The following is an 18,575-nucleotide window of genomic DNA, read 5'->3' on the forward strand; positions in this document are numbered from 1 at the left end:
CAGATGTAGAATTTAGATGCTTTAGACAAATTATTTACAACTGACAGGAGTGCTTACAGTGATTTATTTATGCAAAATCTTTATCCCAAATAAAAAACTGTTGCTTTAACTGCATGTGTAACTGCATTTTGAGCTGGAGTTTGACGTCAATGTGTTAGTGTATCGAAACCTGCTAGTACATATAACACTTCCTTCCTCCAAGACTGACAGTGCTTCTGTCCAAAGGTGCCCTTCAACCAGAGTGGGGCACTCGAATACAGCATGTGTTCCCGGATGACACAGTGTGCACTTGCATACTTGCACGCTGTTGTCACAACAAATGAATACAATATACACGCTTTCTTATGCTATTGAGTTGAGTTTTACTGTGAATAGAGTTGCAATTTCATATGCACCATGGCTTGTCTAGGGATAGACAAAACAGAGATGGCTTTTTAAACTGCACTTTGTGAGGGGTGGACACTGAGGGCTGTGCCTGTGGTACTGAAAAATGTGGCACATTAAAGCTGGGCACATTTTTTTTTTCAACATATTTTCTTTCTTACTTTGTTTATTATGGTCTGGACAAATATTTTAGTCAGATTATTATGAAATATAAATATAGTATTTATATATAATATTCTATTCAGCAAGAAAATCCCCTATTTTTTGTCTCTTTTTAACTTATTAAAAGAAACACTTAGGTTACATTTTTTGTTTGTAAAATAACAAACATGTTATACTTACCTCCACTGTGCAGCTCGTTTTGCACAGAATGTCCCCGAACCCTGTCTTCTGGGTCCCTCGGGGGCTGTCTCGGCTCCTCCTCGCAAGAGCTTTTCACTTTCATGCGAGCGAGCTCGCATGGTGGAAAGTTTTTGGCATAGCCGCCGACTGTATCACTCGGCCCCGCCCCCCCCCCCCCGGCACGCCGCGTCATCTGCTGTGATTGACAGCAGCGCCAGCCAATGGCTGCGCTGCTATCAATCCGTCCAGCCTAGCCAATCAACGGCCAGGCTGGGAACCGAAGAGGATCACAGGGACACGTGCTGGACTTTCGAGGGGTGAGGTAAGTAAAGCGGGGGTTCGGGGGGGGCGGTACCGTCGGATGTTTTTTCCCCTTAATGCATCGAAAAAACATTTACCTTTACAACCCCTTTAAGCTTTTAATTTTTCTAGATACAGGATTGTTTTGGGGAACATTGGGCTATACTGCCACCTTTAAAATAATTACTGGTAGACATTGGCAAAGCAAGGCTATATGGACATCCTAGTATTACCCCTAATGCTCCTAGCATGCCTCTGTTTTTTTCTAGTGTCCTTAGGACATTTTCTCTGAGAGAAGCAAAACTTTTTTACTTTTTAGGACTTTTTTTTCTTCTAGCAAGATTTTTCATTTGCTGCAATGCCACGGGGGCTCATTTTTACAGCTTCCAGATTGATTACACCTCAGTTTTGCCCTGGGAGGCTTTACTGCTGCCAGGAAGAAATAGGACCGGTTTGTAATGATGCCCTTTGGGTACAGGACTGTTTTTAGGTGCTCACCTAGGCACAGTGTAACATGTTGAGTTAGCCACAGAGTACTGTATAGGTACAGGGCCATCTGGTAGAACCCTGTTCCTGAAGATTTCTTGGGCTTATACCCACTGGAGGGGCACAAAACTGCCCAGAGGGAACATGTTTCTCTGAACCCTACATGACACACTCCAGCCTGTGTGCACTGTGGAGGCCACAGGTTGCATTCCAGATCACCATTGTGGTCAATCAGGACATTGACCCAGAGTGAGCCTGGTGTGTGCTCTCTCACAGTCCCATATGAGATAACACTGGAGGCCCTGGCCTTGGCCTTTCTGTGACCACAAACTGGTGGCAGGAATGGAGTGCTGGAGACTTTCAAAACGTATTTGCAGTGGCAGCTTGACTACTGCTACATGGCCAGTATAACAAATGGTGCCTAACAGCTTCACAACTATGCCTTTGTGGGTCCAGTCTGTGCACTTTTCTGCATGTATGTGTACTGCTTCCTGGCATGCATGCCTCTCTGAAAGCCACACCACCTCACACTCCCTGGAAGCTCTTCTAGAGCTTCTGGAAGCCATGTAGTGATGCAGCTACAGATGGTTGGGTGGCTTCCCCTGCTCCCATGGATGGTTGTGAGTACTGCTTAAGGGGACTGCACATCACTAGAACTGTTAGTGCTTCTTTTTTGGTTTTCAGCTTCAGACACCTATTTATGAAATGTATCAACTATTTAGCTATTTATCAACAGCCTAGAGAAATTTAAATACCTCTTCTATAGATTATGATATGCTGCAGCTGCACCAGCTGTTCCCAAAAGGACAATAGAATCAAATTTAAACATAATGTCAGCATGTTATGTATAGTATGCCTTTACATACATTGCATCTAATTTTAAACGTGCTATCAATCTTGACTAGCTGTCATTAAAGATTTTAAAATCCCTAAGAATAGGATGCCTTGGCATAAATATTTATTAATGACTCTCACAGCCCTAAGAGCTTGGTCTAAGAATAAAGTTGTGGAACACTGGCCTTGTGAAATGAAGGCAGTCACTTCTTAATCTGAACTCCCATTGCTTACTTACAGAGTTCATCAATCATGTTTTATGAGTTTTGACCCAACTCAGACGCCTATCTGTCATTTCAACATTGTAGTGGTGACAAAAACTGGTGCCGAAAATGTGCTGCAGGTGTAACTTTCACTCATGCTATTTCTGGGATACTCAAGCTCTGAGCAGTCATCTGAGGGAAGAGCGCCATCTTAAGTCCTAGATTAGCATTTCATGTTATGTGTTGCAATAGACAAACCTGGCATTAGAGGTTTGGCAACATTCTGCGTGTAAAACCACCAAAGGTGTCGATTGCAAAGTGATTGGCTTAAAACTCTTTCTCAGTGAGGCTCCTAGCATTGCCTCCTTTATTACAATTTGTGTCTCTTGAGAATTTTTACTCAAAACAGATTAGTTGGTGAATGCCATTGTGCTCCAGTAAATGCTGGAGGTGAAAGGTTATTTTTTTTTACAAGTTATAAAGTGCCTAATTGTTTCTTCTTGTTATGGTCTCATATTATCTAACAGTACATTCAGTATACCTTTGGAAATGCAACAAGCTTGATTATGAGTTCTGAAGGAAGAGAAACTATGCTTCCCTTGAACCAGTTGAATTCAATCTCTAATTTTTCCAGGGTGTTTTAAAAAATGTAATGTGTGTTCTACAGCACGGACCTCCACTTTCTACAACTTTGTGCACCTCTTTGTGGTTACACTATTGCTTTGCAGTACTGGGGATACTAGGTTTCGTTTAAACTAAAACACCATCTAAAAGGTGTTTGGATCTTGTCCCTTTGTTTATATTGGTTTCCTCCTACATGTTAGGCCTCTTGCACACTGCAGCTTGAAAAAGCTCAGTACAGCTTATTTTTTTTACTGAGCTAAAATACAGCCCATTAATTGTAATGTGCCTATACACACAGATGCGTAAACAAGTGCTGTGTATTCTTCAGTAAAAAAAAATATATAGAAAAAGCTGCATTTTTTTGTCAGTAATTTTCACCTCATGCACGCAAATGCGCGAAAAATGTCCAGTAACATATTGTGGACGTGAGAATAAGTTTGTACGCATAAACGCATATGTGTGAAAATGCATTCAACAAAAAAAGCTGCAAAAAAAAAAAATTAGATGCTTAAACAGGAGTATTTTGTGCAAGAGGCTTAAAATATAGCGTAAGTTGCTTTTGAGGGCATGGATTTATATGAATAGCTGGGTTTTTTTGTTGTTTTTTTTTGTTTTTTTAATGAACTGCAGGAAAAGTAAATTAGAAAAATATTAATTTGTAGTGCACTGGTGAATTTTTTTTTTTTATATCTATGTGCATTCTTTTAGGTAGTTAGGGCCAGATCCACAACGAGCGGGCTTAACTTAAATCTTCCTATTTAAGTTACACCGCCGCAAGATCTCTACCTAAGTGCCCCATCCACAAAGCACTTACCTAGAAATTTTCAGCGGTGTAACTTAAATTCGTCTGGCACAGGGCGGGCCCAATATAATGGACGTACTGCGCATGCTCCCGACGCGATTTTCCCGACGTGCATTGCGCGAAATTACGCTACGCCGAGTTTTGTGAACCGCGCCGGGTAAAAAAAGTTGCTTCGGGAAAAAAAAGAGATGCGGCGGGAAAAAAAATTTTTTTACAGCGTCGCGGGAAAGAAGGGTCTACTTTTACATGGTGTACTAACTTTACACTTTGTAAAAGCAGCCCTAATTTTGCGACGGCAAACTAATACTTACGGAGAAAAAACAAAGCGAAAAAGCTTTGTGGATCTCCGTAAGTGCTAATTTGCATACCCGATGCTGGATTTCGACGCAAACTCCCCCCAGCGGCGGCCGCGGTATTGCATCCTAAGATCCGACAGTGTAAAACAATTACACCTGTCGGATCTTCTGGCTATCTATGTGTAACTGATTCTATGAATCAGTCGCATAGATAGAACAACAGATACGACGGCGTATCAGGAGATACGCCGTCGTATCTGCTCTGTGAATCTGGCCCATTGTCTTTTATATGATAGTGGATAGCTGAAGGAATACCTCACAAATAAAGCTACAATCCATAGTATACCAGGCTTACAATTATCATAGCAGCAGCAAAGCCTGAAAATGAAATGTGTGTTACCCAACTGCTGAAAAGCTAAGTTAGTCATATGTTATGCTGATAGGATTACAACTCCATTGTACTTCCCATCATGATGAGTATGAAAATGGATATGGTCTTTGCTGCCAAACTGATTTTGAGCTATCCTGGGATCCTCCTACAGGTTTATTTAACCCTGTATAGTCATCCTTTATGGCCAATTCACTTTCATATATTGGCCTCATTATAATACATAGCTGGATAGGGATTGTCTTTTTATACCTTTATTTAAAGAAACAAAAAATCCTCATTTACCTTTTAAGTATGTAAAGTCAACATATATATTGTAACCTCTTTATCAAAGATCTGTACTTTATTGAATTAAAAAATTACAGTTCTGTTCTCAGAAATCATAGAAAAACACATTTAACGGGCACACAGTCATAGGTAGGCAGATAAATATCAAGTGCAGTGTGTTGTGGGTAACAGGGAGCTGATGGGTTAATTACTCAGCCTGGGTGGCTTCTGAATCAGCACTGGGCCTCCTGTGCTCTTTGACATATCTTCAGTCTCCTGTCTCCTCTCCCTGTCACAGCAAAACCTAAAGATATAATAGCTATCTGGTTACCAGCAGCGGACATCCATATTTCATATGGCTGGTGAAAATTTTAAGAAGGATGGATTAGAATCCTAACATGGAAGAGTAAGGATAGCTTTATTGTACGCGGAAAAAGTATTGTGTTTGTTTCATATTAGCGGATCAAAACCATAGTCATTTTACACAGCGTGTTCTAATTTCTGCTTTTTAATTTGTATTGTTATTGGAGTTCAGCTTTAATATAAGAGATACTTTTTATACCAGTTTTTCTACAAACATTTATTTCTTATGTGGGTATTTTAATTTGTTAATTGTAGATATGGTGTTGATGGTGTTTCTTGCATGTGGCAAAAAACACTGAATATACAGCTTTTAAAACATTTGAGTGCAATGTATCGGTCATTTAGTGTACAGCAATTGTGACAAAAATTCCATATAGAATACAGTCTATATTTTTGTAACGTGGAAATGTCATTTCAAGCCCATTTTTTGTAACTGGAAAGGTCATGTATAGATCCTATTACTACATTGCTTGAAGGTGTTTTGGGGTGAAACCTACAATGCAAACAACCAAGTAACATAATGCATTAAACAGACATAATATATCACAAACAGAACCAGTCTGATCTGCTGTCGGGACTTTTCAGAGTCATTAGGAATCTTTATATTTTGTCACTTGGAGACCAAGTTATGGTATTCCACTATGTAATAGATTCTGTTTTAATTTATTTTGAGAACATTTCTGCACAAACTATTTCATTAAGTCAAAATTCAATTTGCTAAAACTCTTAATTTTTTTTAAATAAGATATTGCATCAGCCCAAAATAACAGATCAGAAAACAAAATAAATAATGAAAAGGTGAATCCTAATCGAATAATTACTATAGAATATTGCCCTTTGTTTTGCCTTACTAAACAAGTCCATTTATATTCTCGATGTATACTGGCACATAATACACCCAAGCCGTTAAGCAATATGTATTAAATTATGTCACCATACAAGGTGCTTGTTGATTTTGTTTCATTAAAATGATTTTACTTTGGTGTAAAATAGTTCATTTAAGGCATTGTGCTTACCTCAAGACTTGCTTTATCTGGGCATTTTGAAAACACAGTATATAAAACTGCCATTTTTGCTGTTGCTAATAAATATAAAAGATCATAGTAAACCCTTTATATCCATGAAGTAGCCTAATACCATAACACTAAGACCCAAGTCACAAGTTAGAAGGAAACAATAAGGAGCAGATGTGTCATTGTGACAGCCGGTGAGCAGAGTCTCAGCAAGGTGGCTTGATAAAAAGAGCCTTAGGATATATACAGCACACTGGATACCCACTGAAAGACAGGAGTTGTTGATGGTAGTGACCTCTGAGCGCAAGTCATCTTACTATAAACAGAAAGGTGTGGAAAGCCATTGGTTTGAGCAGAACTTGTTTACTATCCAGATCACCTCTTTAGTTAACTTAAATAACTGCTGGGAGCTGGCAGCACGGTGACAACTCAAGGGAGGACAAAGTGACCTAGTGCTATTCGATTCAAGACAATACTGACAGCTAACACAGAACTTTGTGATACTGAAATCGAGCACCTTCTACATTACTCCCACCGCTTACTTGGATTGTGTTTTCCTAAATGGCTTACCGGACATAAGCTTTTCCTGTTGACTGATTTTTTTCTTCTCATGAATTTGAAATTTTGGGAATTTTCCTAGAAATTCAAAAGGTAAGTTTGTTTTTAATGGCCAGTATATTATTACTAAGTTGCTGATTTTCATAAGATATGGTATATTGCAGGATTGCAGGTCTAACACAGGTGCATAAAAAAGCATTTTTGTGTTTAATTTTTGATGTATGCCATTTGCAATATTTAAACATCCTCTTCTTTTACTTTATAGCTGTTATATAGACATTTTTATTTCAGTACTTTTCAGTACATTTATGTGAAGAATTGTATACTCCTATGTAATGATATGGAGTATTGTTTTTATTTAAACCAATGTTCTACATCATGCAGTGAAGGAGTATAGTTGTTGAAACAGTTTCTTTACAGAAAAAATAACCTAACTTCAGCTTGTAAAGTATAGAGTAATAAAGTATAGATATGTTTTATCGGAGCTGGTTTTATTCTTCAAGGTTTATGTTACTTGCATTTGAAACTTTAAGAACGGACAGTTGTCTTTAGCACATGTCTTATCCTCGAATGCTGTTGAAACATTTAATTAAGTAAGCAATGTAACAAGTGCACTTCTTGAGTGGTAAGCCATGCAATATAAATACTTAAAAAAAAGATTGTTAAACAAATAATAATATATATAATATATTTAAATAATACTGTATATACATGTAGTTTATTTTGAAAAAATTATACAGGGAAACACAATAAATAAAACCTTCAATTGTTTATTGGCTTGATTTTGTTTTTCGATATGTTGTACTGTTGAGGAATGGATTATTAGAAAAGCTGTTGAGTTGCTGGAGCCAATGTACTGTTTAGTTTGGTTTGCAGGGTCTGCTGAACAGCATGCTGCAGGATTTGGTTACATGCTAGTTTTCTGTGCTTCGTGCACTGATAGTTTCTTGAAGTGAGCTTGTGCGTTTCTATCCACTATAAATGCCATTGTGTATATGCATAGTCTGAAATGTATCTATGAATTTGTATCTATGAATTTGTATTGGATTTTGGCTTGAATTGGCTAGATTGTTTGTACAGTTGAAAGGTTTGCATTTATTGACTAACAATGATCAGGAATGTATTGGAGTTTTTCATTTTAAACAATTTCTATTTAATACTATGTAAATCATTTGTGTACAACTGAATGCTGAAAAAGTGTATTTAGTCCTCTTTGTGTTATTATTTTATCTGTTACTCTGATAAAAGTATTTCAGTTTGTTTATCAGCTAATAAAAAGACATCTGTATTTACAATACTTAATTGTTTTCAAGCACAGAGAAGTTATATACGTTTCTCCTTTTCCTACCACATGGCTCTGGTTTCTAAGTTCATGAACTGTTGCCTTTCTATACATTCTACTATCTTCATTTCTGTTAGAAAGTTATTGAAGCTACACAGCACTCTACATACATAAAGCGAATTTGTTAAAACACCTTAATACTTATTAACTTACACCATACCATAGAAAAAGAACACACCACCAGCATGCCTGCACTGTAATATTCATTTATTTTCAGCATAGGAGCATTTCCAGGTTTGTGTCAGGCTTAGTTTGGCAGTAACCCTCCAGACATTCAGATCCTAAAAAGGGTTAAGAAAGCTCTATTAATACCAGGAGCCTGTGTGGCTAGCTGTGAAAGATAAGATCTTTGGCTAGTAAATCAAAATGCCTCAATAAAATACTTTGCTATACAATGAAAAACTAATATTACATTACATGGTGTTCGCTTTCTTCCACACACTTTACCCTGCATGATTGGCATTATTTTAGTGCTCTTACAGTGCTCGAATGAGAATGGATTTTATAGCTTAGTATTTTTTAGCTGCAGCAACCTGATGAAAGTAGATTTCTTATTTTTTTTAAATTGGTTACACAGTTGTTTTTTAAGTGAAGCCCTTCTAGAAGCATGCTAGTGGACTGCTCTTTTTGCTGAACACAAATGGGACCTAATCTGCGCCTGTGGGGTATACCGTCTTTTGAAGTGTCAGTTTTGTGATGAGCAGCCTTAATAAAGGCCTTGTAATCTGTAAGCAACCTGTGTTGATAATATTGTGACTAATGTGGCTTTTATGTCAGTGTTCTGACATCCAAGAACAAAGGAAGAAGATCTCTTATATTTTCTTGCACCTTCATGCACTTGCCTACATCTATATATAATTGTTGAGTGGTGAAATCATGCATGTGGTAGAGCGTGGAGTTTAATTACTGGTGAAACAGACAATAAAGCAGTTGTCCTTAACAACCTGTAAAGTGTGAGATTCCGTTTTCAAACTTGCATTATCTGATTTGCATGTTAACAAATGAATATCATGTTTTAATATGTAGATTCGGAATTCTGCACAACAAATATCATATACTATCGTCAATTTTCCTTATTATTTTAAGTAGAAAAATAATGTGTTTTGTGATTACTATAGGGGGCTGCAACTTTTTTAAATTGTACATGTGATGGTTTGTTTTCACATTGATCCAACTGCAAAGGATAAAATATGTTGGTGGGAGGAATTAACAGTGATCCCAACAGAGAGTGATACAATAAGTAAACCTCAATTATAATACATAAAGGTCAATTTGCTAATGGAGCAGAGACCATTCGCTTAGCAAACTGCATGTTCACTTCCTAGCTTAGAGAATATAGTATTTGCTTGAAAGCCTAATCATGTTGAGAAGTAAAACAAAAAAATACCAAGATGTGGCCTTGCATGTGAATATATGATTGAAGTAAACATGCCTTCACTTTGCTAAGTGAACAATCCATGCTGGTTTAGTAAATCAGCTCCATGGTGTGTTAAACAGCTAGAATTTTGGGGGTTGATTTACAAATGGGAAGAGAATGTCCACTCAGTTAAGTTTAAAAAGTAAGGCTTTAAAGTTTAAAGTATTCCATGCATTAACCCAGTCATGCCCAAGATAAAGTCCTGTTTTTTTTTATTTCCATCCTGATATGCAAATAGAACTCTACAGCCTATTTAGTGCTGTTGTAGAAAAAAGTTAGTGCTAAACCTTTTTGGTGATCATTTATTAAAATGTATTTATAGCCCAAACTCTCTTTTTTGTTTGGTTAGATTATAAAAAGGTTAACACCTCCCCTTTTTCTAACATCTCCCAAAGGGAAACAGACAACAATAAAAAGCTGACAGGGTTCTAGAATTCCCCTACTTAGCCTAAAAATATCTTTACTTCTGTTTTGTGTTGCCCTTCAAAAGTTTCCTTTACTTCCTGTCTGGTGAAAAGGTTGTTCCCAGGACAGTGAGCAGCATGAAATCACCCTAATGGTGCCCCAGAGAGCAAGGAAACCTGAAATGGGTTTTTATTCTATCTACAAAAATGTAACTTAATATATTTTATTCATGAAAGTAATAGCAATCCTAGAAAAGGCTACATATCACTGGACAGGCTTTATAACAGGCTAGTATAAATGTAGTTCTGATCTTCTATGAATGTGTGAATATGGAATGTTTAGCAATTGTGTGCTATTGAAACAGATTGACTGAATGATTGACCTCCATTTGCTTGAACCGCATGGTTGTACCATGGCCAATTACAAGTCTTGACTCAGCCAGCATCAACAGCCACTGACAGGCTTTACATATATTTCAATCAGAGGCATAGGATGCACTGAGTTGTTTTTAGTGTGAAATTAATGATTTGTGTGTAAATGGTGAATTAAGCCACAATTTAGGTGTTAGAAAAGGCCACTATTTAATTCTCTGGAAATGCTTAGTACACTGTTTTATTTTATTAATTCTGAAGGTACTTTATGATGTATTATATAATTACAATTTTTACATAGAGTACACTGAACATTTTCAAAATCATACTTCAGCTATCTTACTGTAATTGTCTTGGCATCGTCTTTCATTTTAACTTTACCTGACGTATTCACAAACAAAACAAGTGCAATCACCTATAACCTTCAACCAGTAAGAATCCAGATTTCCCTGAATTCGAAGTATACCTTTTACATAGTATTTTTAAGTAAGCTCATATATTTAATATATATTTCTTATATATTACATATATATTTGATTAGATTTAGCTTAAATATCAGTTAAAATTAATATAGTTGTTTAATTAACAGTATCACATTTTTGAAACTTGACAGCTCCAAAATACAAGTTTAAGTGCATAAGAAACGTTCAGTAAAAGGACTAAGAGAAACTAAACAGAAATCTACTATATGTATAAAATCCAAGAAAGAAAATGTTAAATATAATTCATGTGGACAGACAGGAGGTAAAAAGTTTTGCCTTGTGCTGCAGGTTTCAAAGACTGAATTAAAAAATGTACACATACTCTAACAGATCAGTGAAATGATTAGTATTGGTCTTTTAGAAACAAATTAAGACACCAGTGCTTCTGCCTGAAAGTATTTAAACTTGGGCTTGGGGACAGGATTGAGAAATATGTGGCTTAACCCCCCTGACGGTAAACCCGAGCGTGACTCGGGGTTGGTTTTCAATGCTAAAATCGGTATCCCCTAGTCACGCTCGGGGTGGACGTGCAGCGGCGCGGCTTACCTTTTGCTGGATCCACGGGCAAATTACTCACCTTGTCCCTGGATCCAGCGATGCCATCCCGCTGTGTGAGCGAGCGGGTCCTCCTCGCTCGATTCACAGTCCCCGTGTGCCGCCGATCTCCGTTCCCTGCGACGTTACGACGCACGGGGACGGAGAACGGCGCCAAATTCAAAAAAGTAAACAAACACTTTACATACAGTATACTGTAATCTTATAGATTACAGTACTGTATGTAAAAAATACACACCCCCCTTGTCCCTAGTGGTCTGCCCAGTGTCCTACATGTTCTTTTATAAAAATAAAAAATGTAATTTCTGCCTAAAAACTGTAGATTGTCCAAAAGTGTCCCTTTATGTCAAAAATGGTTTTAGATCAGCTAGAAAACAGCGATAATAAATTATAATCACTTGCAGAAATGTGCGATAGCGATTTGTGGAGAAATTTGTCATAAAAAAAAAAAAATAATGACAGCGACAATTCTGCAACTGAGCAAATTTCAGTGATTTTGAGTTGATTACATTATTGAATAATTTTTATTATAATTATATTATTATTTGTTATAATTATTTATAATTATTTATTATATTATAATTTATAATTTTGTTTTAAAAAAAAAATCATACCCGGGATGCCTACAAGACTCTTGCTTGGTCAGATTTAAGTGAGTTATTTCTAAAAATTACAGGCCTACAGTATAAAACGCCAAATTTCCTTGCAAAATAAATGTACCGCTTTTGGTACGTAATTCCAGACAGAATCATACCGCCAGGGAGGTTAATAATGATTGGAATTATGTGTTTAAAATATGCCTTATTAAAGCGGAGTTCCGACCACAATTTCACTTTTTAAATATAAATACCCCTGTAATACACAAGCTTAATGTATTCTAGTAAAGTTAGTCTGTAAACTAAGGTCCGTTTTGTTAGGTTGTTACAGCATTTAGACACTTTATAAAATAGAAATTGACTGGGGCCATCTTAAGTGTGGGCATCATGAAGCCAGACTGTATGACTTCCTGGATTTCAGCCTTGCAGATCTCGCACATGCTCAGTGCTGCACAAGCAGTGTAATAGGTTTCAGATCAGGTTTCAGCACCTGTACTGTCCAAGTCACATGATTCTTCGAGACTGGGGAGTGCACAGACTCCTGGAAAGTTACACCCATTACATTCCCAGGAGTCTGTGCGGTGTAGGTTAGGAAGCTTAAGCACCTAGGTGCAAGAAGAGGGAAGATTAACTATTCTGCCTAGCAACAACACTTTGAAGGCATCTAAAAAAAAAAAAAAAATTCTTAAAGGACTAATGACATGTTTTTAAAACTATTGATGTAATGTTATATTTATGGGTGGAACTCCACTTTAATGGACACACATATGCCTGTGCAAGTCCTTCAAGTGTATGGTGGCTTTAAATTCAGATAACATGTTTATCCCCGTTTGACAATGGAGAACCAACAATAAGGGTTGCTTATTAGGTTGATTATTTTACTCATGTACAATCTTATACAGGGCAAAGAAATTTGGTCAAAATAAACTGTGTTTTTGAAGAACAGTTTTGCAATGAAGTGGAATCCTATTGCTCACTTTAAGTTACTGTAGATTGAATCAGTTTTGGTCTTTGTACTACTTCAAAGTTGCATGTTCAGTTTTGAATTATGTAGGCACTAGGCACATGGGTAGTTTGGCTCATACAGCATAAAGCAAGCGTTTGGCACCCCAGCTGTTTTGAAACTTCAAATCCCATCATGCCTCTGCCTCTAGGAGTCATACCTGTGATTTTCAGGGTCTTGCAATGTCTCATGAGACTTGTAGTTTCACCACAGCTGGAGGGCCAAGGTTGCCTAACACTGGCATAAAGAATATGAGTTTTTGGGCACAAGAGAGGCACAGGTTCAGTCATGGCTGGCCAGTGCTCTAAGTTGTACTCACGTTTTAGGGCCCTATCCGTACAGGGACGCAATACCCCTGAATGCAGGAATTCCGCATTCAGAACATACATCCCTGAACACGTGTGGCCCTAAACGTGAGTACCACTCGGGACAGTGTTCAGGTGTATACAGCTGCCGCACATTTCAGCCTGTCATTGATTTTCACGCTGCACCTGTGCCTCCTTTGCACCAAAAACACTTCTTATGCTGTATGAACCAAAGCGCCCATGTGCTTGAGCCCTTATGATTCAGCTAGTTCACTCAAGGATTTAAGAATGATGACAAAATAAATTGTATGAGTAATAACTTCAATTATCCAATCGTATGTAGAAGAAATAGGAAAACAGGGATTTTATTTTCACAATTTTTTATTTGAGAATTAAAATTAATCTTTACACAATGTATTGTGTGAACATTCTTAATTTATTTAGTAAATCAGCCTGACGTTGTTTGTTTGGGTGCTTTTTTTTTATACCAATATGTTAAAAGTGTATGTAAGCTGAAATAGTGAACATCTCTTAATTGCTGCATTTTGGTCTGTTAAAGCTGAAGCGTGGACAAAAACAATCTTTGTATATATGCACAGTAAAATTAGGCTACCTCTAGTGAACTGTTCCCTATCTCTTGCTGTTGTAGTGTTTATTTTTATTTTTTTTACTTTTATTCGGCCCGCAGTTTCCTAATGGATAAGGGCGGTGGCTGCTGAGGCTTGTAGTTTTGGTTGTAGTACAAATATCACAGGAGGTCCCTTGCTTGGCACTTCTTTCATTCAGAAGAAGCCTAGCATTTTTTTTTCAATAAATGCAAGGTATTCTATGATGGGAGGGAGAGAGAACTCCAATCACAGAAAGCCTGCCTTGCATTCCTTGAAGAGATTGCAAGGCTTTTTTGAATGGTTGAAGTCCCAAGCGAGGGATCTCCTGTGATATCTGTACTGAAACCGAAACTACAAGTCTCAGTGCAGCATGTTCAGCATCGACAGGAGACTTTGGTTTTAAAAAAATAAGAGTGAAAGTTTTAACAAATACTGCAGCACCCAGAGATGGGGACCATTTAATTAGAGGTAGCTTATTTTTACTGTGCACATGTAAAAAATAGTTTTTGGCCATACTTCAGCTTTGACTATAACATTAAAAGCATTAAGTTACATTTGTGCATGTTGATTCTGCCAGAAATCCCATGGTAAACTACTGAATATCTTTCTCCTAGGCCATGGAGATGAAGAGGGGGAGAGGTTTTCTGTAGTCCAAATCAGAAGCAAGCAGCCAAAAGCTATCCATACACCAGTAGAATTTAGTTTGAATGTTTGTATGTAATTTCTTTCATTCAAAAGCCCTTAACATGTCATCCAGACCTGCTACTTGAATGAAGTCACAGGCATAGTAAGCAGTTTTTGTATGCCTAGAACATACACCTTACAATATGTACAATTTTCCCAAATTAAAACTAGACTGTTAGAATTTCTTGTATTCAAGAAAAAAATTGCATTCAGCTTTTTCTAATTTTTATAACATTAGAAAATTGATTGAATGTTCCACAAACAAACATTTTTTAACATAATTCTATCAGTGTATGGCCAGTTTAAAACTGAATTCCAGGAATTCTGCCACTTTGTAAAAAGCAAAGGCACGCTATGAGTCCAATGAGCTGCATGACATTTCCTGGGCTTGTCTCTATGATTTATATCTGACAGGTTTATTGCTCTGCTGGGAAATACACTTGAGATTGAGATACTGGGGGCTGTGAGAGGAGAAAGGCACACAGATCAGCTATGCCAACCTCTCCCCACTGCTGCTCATTCAGAGAAGCCTTTGTATTTTGTGAATGTGTTCACATAATACAAATGCTTCTGTAAATGAGCAGGGGGGGGGGGGCAGCTGCAGCGAATCTCCTGTTCAAGATGCATAGCTCAGAAGGATGAGCGTCACTTTTCCAAAACTACAGCCAACTTTCTTCTGGAAGTACTATAGGAGACGTCATGCACCTCGCTGGACTTAAAGCGAGTTCCACCCAAAAGTGGAACTTCCACTTATACGCTTCCTCCCCCCTCCGGTGTCACATTTGGCACCTTTCAGGGTGGAGGAGGGAACAGGGACCCATTTTTGACAGGTCCCCTTCCCCACTTCTGGGAGGTGGGCCGCGGCCCGATCTCCCGGATGTTTGGCCCTCCCCTCATCCTCCACCGCAGCAGGGCCAATTAGAAAGTGCAGAGTGCTTCACTGCCTGGTTCCCTTAGCAGGAATGGTGGCGGCAACACCAGGGAGTGAATCTGAAGATGGGCTGAGCTGCCGGATGGACAGGTAAGTGTCCTAATATTAAAAGTCAGCAACTACAGTATTTGAAGCTGCTGACTTAAAAAAATGTTTTAACCCAGGCTAGACCTTCTCTTTAAAGGGTAAGTTCACCTTTACAGAAAAATCTGTAAGGTGAACTTACACAGGACCTCCTCCCCATCCCCCCCCAGACCCACTGACCTGCAGTGCGGCGATCTCCCGTTCTGAGCCCTGGTATAGTCGCCTCACGGCACTGGCGCTTAGAAATTCCTGGAGCTTAATCTCCTAAATGTACCCCATCAGGAGGAACGTTTAGGAGCATTCTAATTGGTTGGCGCCGTCACATGGGCGGCGACGACCAATCAGAACCCGCGTAGCCCATCCTCTCACCAGTTAAGAAGAAGAGTGAATGCCGAGGGGATTTCTAAGCCCCGGACCCCTGAGGCGGCTATACTGGGGCTCAGAACAGGAGATCACCGTGCTGCAAGTCAGCAGATAAGTGCAGTTGCCATAGGCCTGGAAGTGGGTTATTGTCAGGTTATTGTCAGGATCACCAGGCTAAAATAAAGGAAGAAAGCCTGAAAAAGAAAACTAGACACCACATCTTAGTACTGGTAAATCACAAAATATATTTTTTTTCTTTAGTTTAGAGTAATTGCAGCTTAACATTTGGACCAGCTTGACTACTGATGTACAACAGTTTAAAGAAGACTAATATGGTCTGTTTGAGATATTCATTTGGTATTTCAAGATGCGCATAATAATTTTTATTGAATGCATTACTAAATTCCACTTTTCTGTAGTTTCCTATAGTACAGATGTAATTTGCACTTATTTAATTTTCAGATAAAAGACAAAAAGGTATAAAATAATATTAATGGATAACAAAGCTGCTTTCATTTGCTCCAGTTTTTGTAGTGGCTCTGCGCCTCTGAATTATAAAGTAATTTAAATTAACTCTTGAACTATACATGTTAAATCACTTTAGTGTAGTAAAGATGAGTAAGACTTTACATACGGTGCCAGCAGAAAGCTGTTAGAGGTTGAGCTTTTTCATTTTAACAATTAAAGATTTTTTCTAAAATCATAAATTATTCAAAATTCCCATCACAGTGCAGCAGTGATATGCCTTTGGGGAAAAGGAGGCAATGGATTGCACAGTTCATTAAATGTGCAAAGATTAAGATGGGTTATAAATTTTGGGCATAGTAAGAGATCATTAAATACTTTAAGGTTAATACTAAAGAATGTATAAATTAATTTTAGAGAAGATTTTACGTGGTATTTCATAAAAGCTGCAGAAAAACACATATATTTGGCTTGTGGTTAAAACTAGCTGAAGTACTTAGAGGAAACCTTCACAACAGACTTATTGCCCTATCCACAGCAGCATATATTCTCCTTTGCTTAACCCTACTCCCTTCTGCTCCCTTTAGACAGTAACAGTGTTTGTCATATGGCAACAGGGAGATTTCTCCAAGATGCTCTAGTAAGAATCAAGTTCACTTTAATGAGTCATTCCCCAACAGCACATATTCACCTGCCTTTACTTCCTCGTCACACTGTTCAGCTGACTGAAGACAATATAAGGTAAATATATGCTGCTGAGGAGCTTGGCATTAAAATTCAAGTTACTTTTCCTACCATGGACAAGTATAGGTTTACTTTGCATCAAATATAGGTATATGAATGTGTGTATACAAGTGCTTTATGTCAACAACAGTTTTGGTCAAAACAAAAAAGGAAATGGTTGGACATACCATTTATTCAATGTTTTTGCTAGATCTGTGAGGCTTTGAGACACTTTTGTGCCTTCTACAGCATACTCGGTAAGCCACAGATAGAACAGGGAGATTGAAGAAGGACAGGAAAACGTTCACCTCAGAACCTCCTTTGAGAGGTTGAGAGTTCAATACACTATATAGTACAAGTAACAAACTCAAAAGTCTGTCATACATATTCATGAGTAGCTGAAATGGCTCAATTAAATGATATCACAGCCCATCACTCGCGCAAGCAGATTGTGATATCAATAGAGAATGAGGTTTCAACCTAATAGAGACAAATCATAGCCATTCCATTGTTTCAGTAGTTTATATATCTCCTTGAAAAGTGCATGTGTGTGTGTGTGGGGGGGGGATTACATTTTAGTGCTCAAGTACATAATAGAGTGTTGCCACCAATTATAGGGATGGTTAGTTTGCAATACCATAACCTAAATGGCACTGACAGGGAGGTGTGGCGCGCTGACAGGATTACTATGCTTAGGGTGATGAGTGAAGGCTACAAGTTCATTACATCCTCAATTGAGTGACCACAGAGGGACTTAACAGATTCATATCCTCTCCTGTCTATACCATCTGGTTCCTGTCAGTTTATAAATGGTTAAGGAAGGATCACATCAATATTTAATATATCAGTTGTGGATAAGTCCAGCTTTTTTTTTTTGATCTGATGTTTACCTCTTTCCAGAGGCAGCCCCTTCATTAGGCAAATTAGGCAGTCACCAAAGGCCTCGCTTTTACAGGGGCCTCGCGGCCGCCTAATCCGCAGCTTGTGCCGGCAGGGTGTTTGATATCCCACGCGCTGTGATCTTAGCTCGGGGAGAGATGCTGACTGAACCTCCAATGCAATACTCCCAATGCACACGTTCCTGCACAAATGACTATCTTAGATTGGGTGCTGAAATGACCAACGGCTGGAACTGACTACAATCAGTGTCACCAGCACACCAGGATCTCCAAAATTGGGTCCAAAACTTTAATCACATAATATCAAAAAACAAAAGCAATGTTTTGGAGCCACGCAGGACCCCTTCGTCAGGCATGTCACATGCCTGATGAAGATGCTGACTAAAGCCGCAGCCACCACATCCTCCTCGACTCCCCCCCAGGGAGTAGGAACACAGATGTGCATGATCTGCCACATTGATCTGAGGTCTATGATTATTATA

General features: G+C 38.3%; 1 protein-coding gene across 11 annotated transcripts in view; it reads left to right on the forward strand.

Moving 5' to 3' along the window:
- EYA4 (EYA transcriptional coactivator and phosphatase 4) overlaps nucleotides 1-18,575 on the forward strand; it is a 377,003-nt gene that overhangs the window by 156,321 nt on the left and 202,107 nt on the right. Inside the window, exon 1 of one of the 11 annotated variants that reach the window (XM_040350459.1) lies at nucleotides 6,506-6,953. The exons of 9 other annotated variants lie outside the window; for them this stretch is intronic. The gene's annotated coding sequence lies outside the window, so the exon portion shown is untranslated. Of the gene's footprint in view, nucleotides 1-6,505; nucleotides 6,954-18,575 lie in introns of those variants that run through there. One more of the 11 variants, XM_040350462.1, reaches the window with a different exon arrangement.

This window comes from Rana temporaria, chromosome 4, assembly GCF_905171775.1.
Source record: "Rana temporaria chromosome 4, aRanTem1.1, whole genome shotgun sequence".
Taxonomy (NCBI): Eukaryota; Metazoa; Chordata; class Amphibia; order Anura; family Ranidae; genus Rana; species Rana temporaria.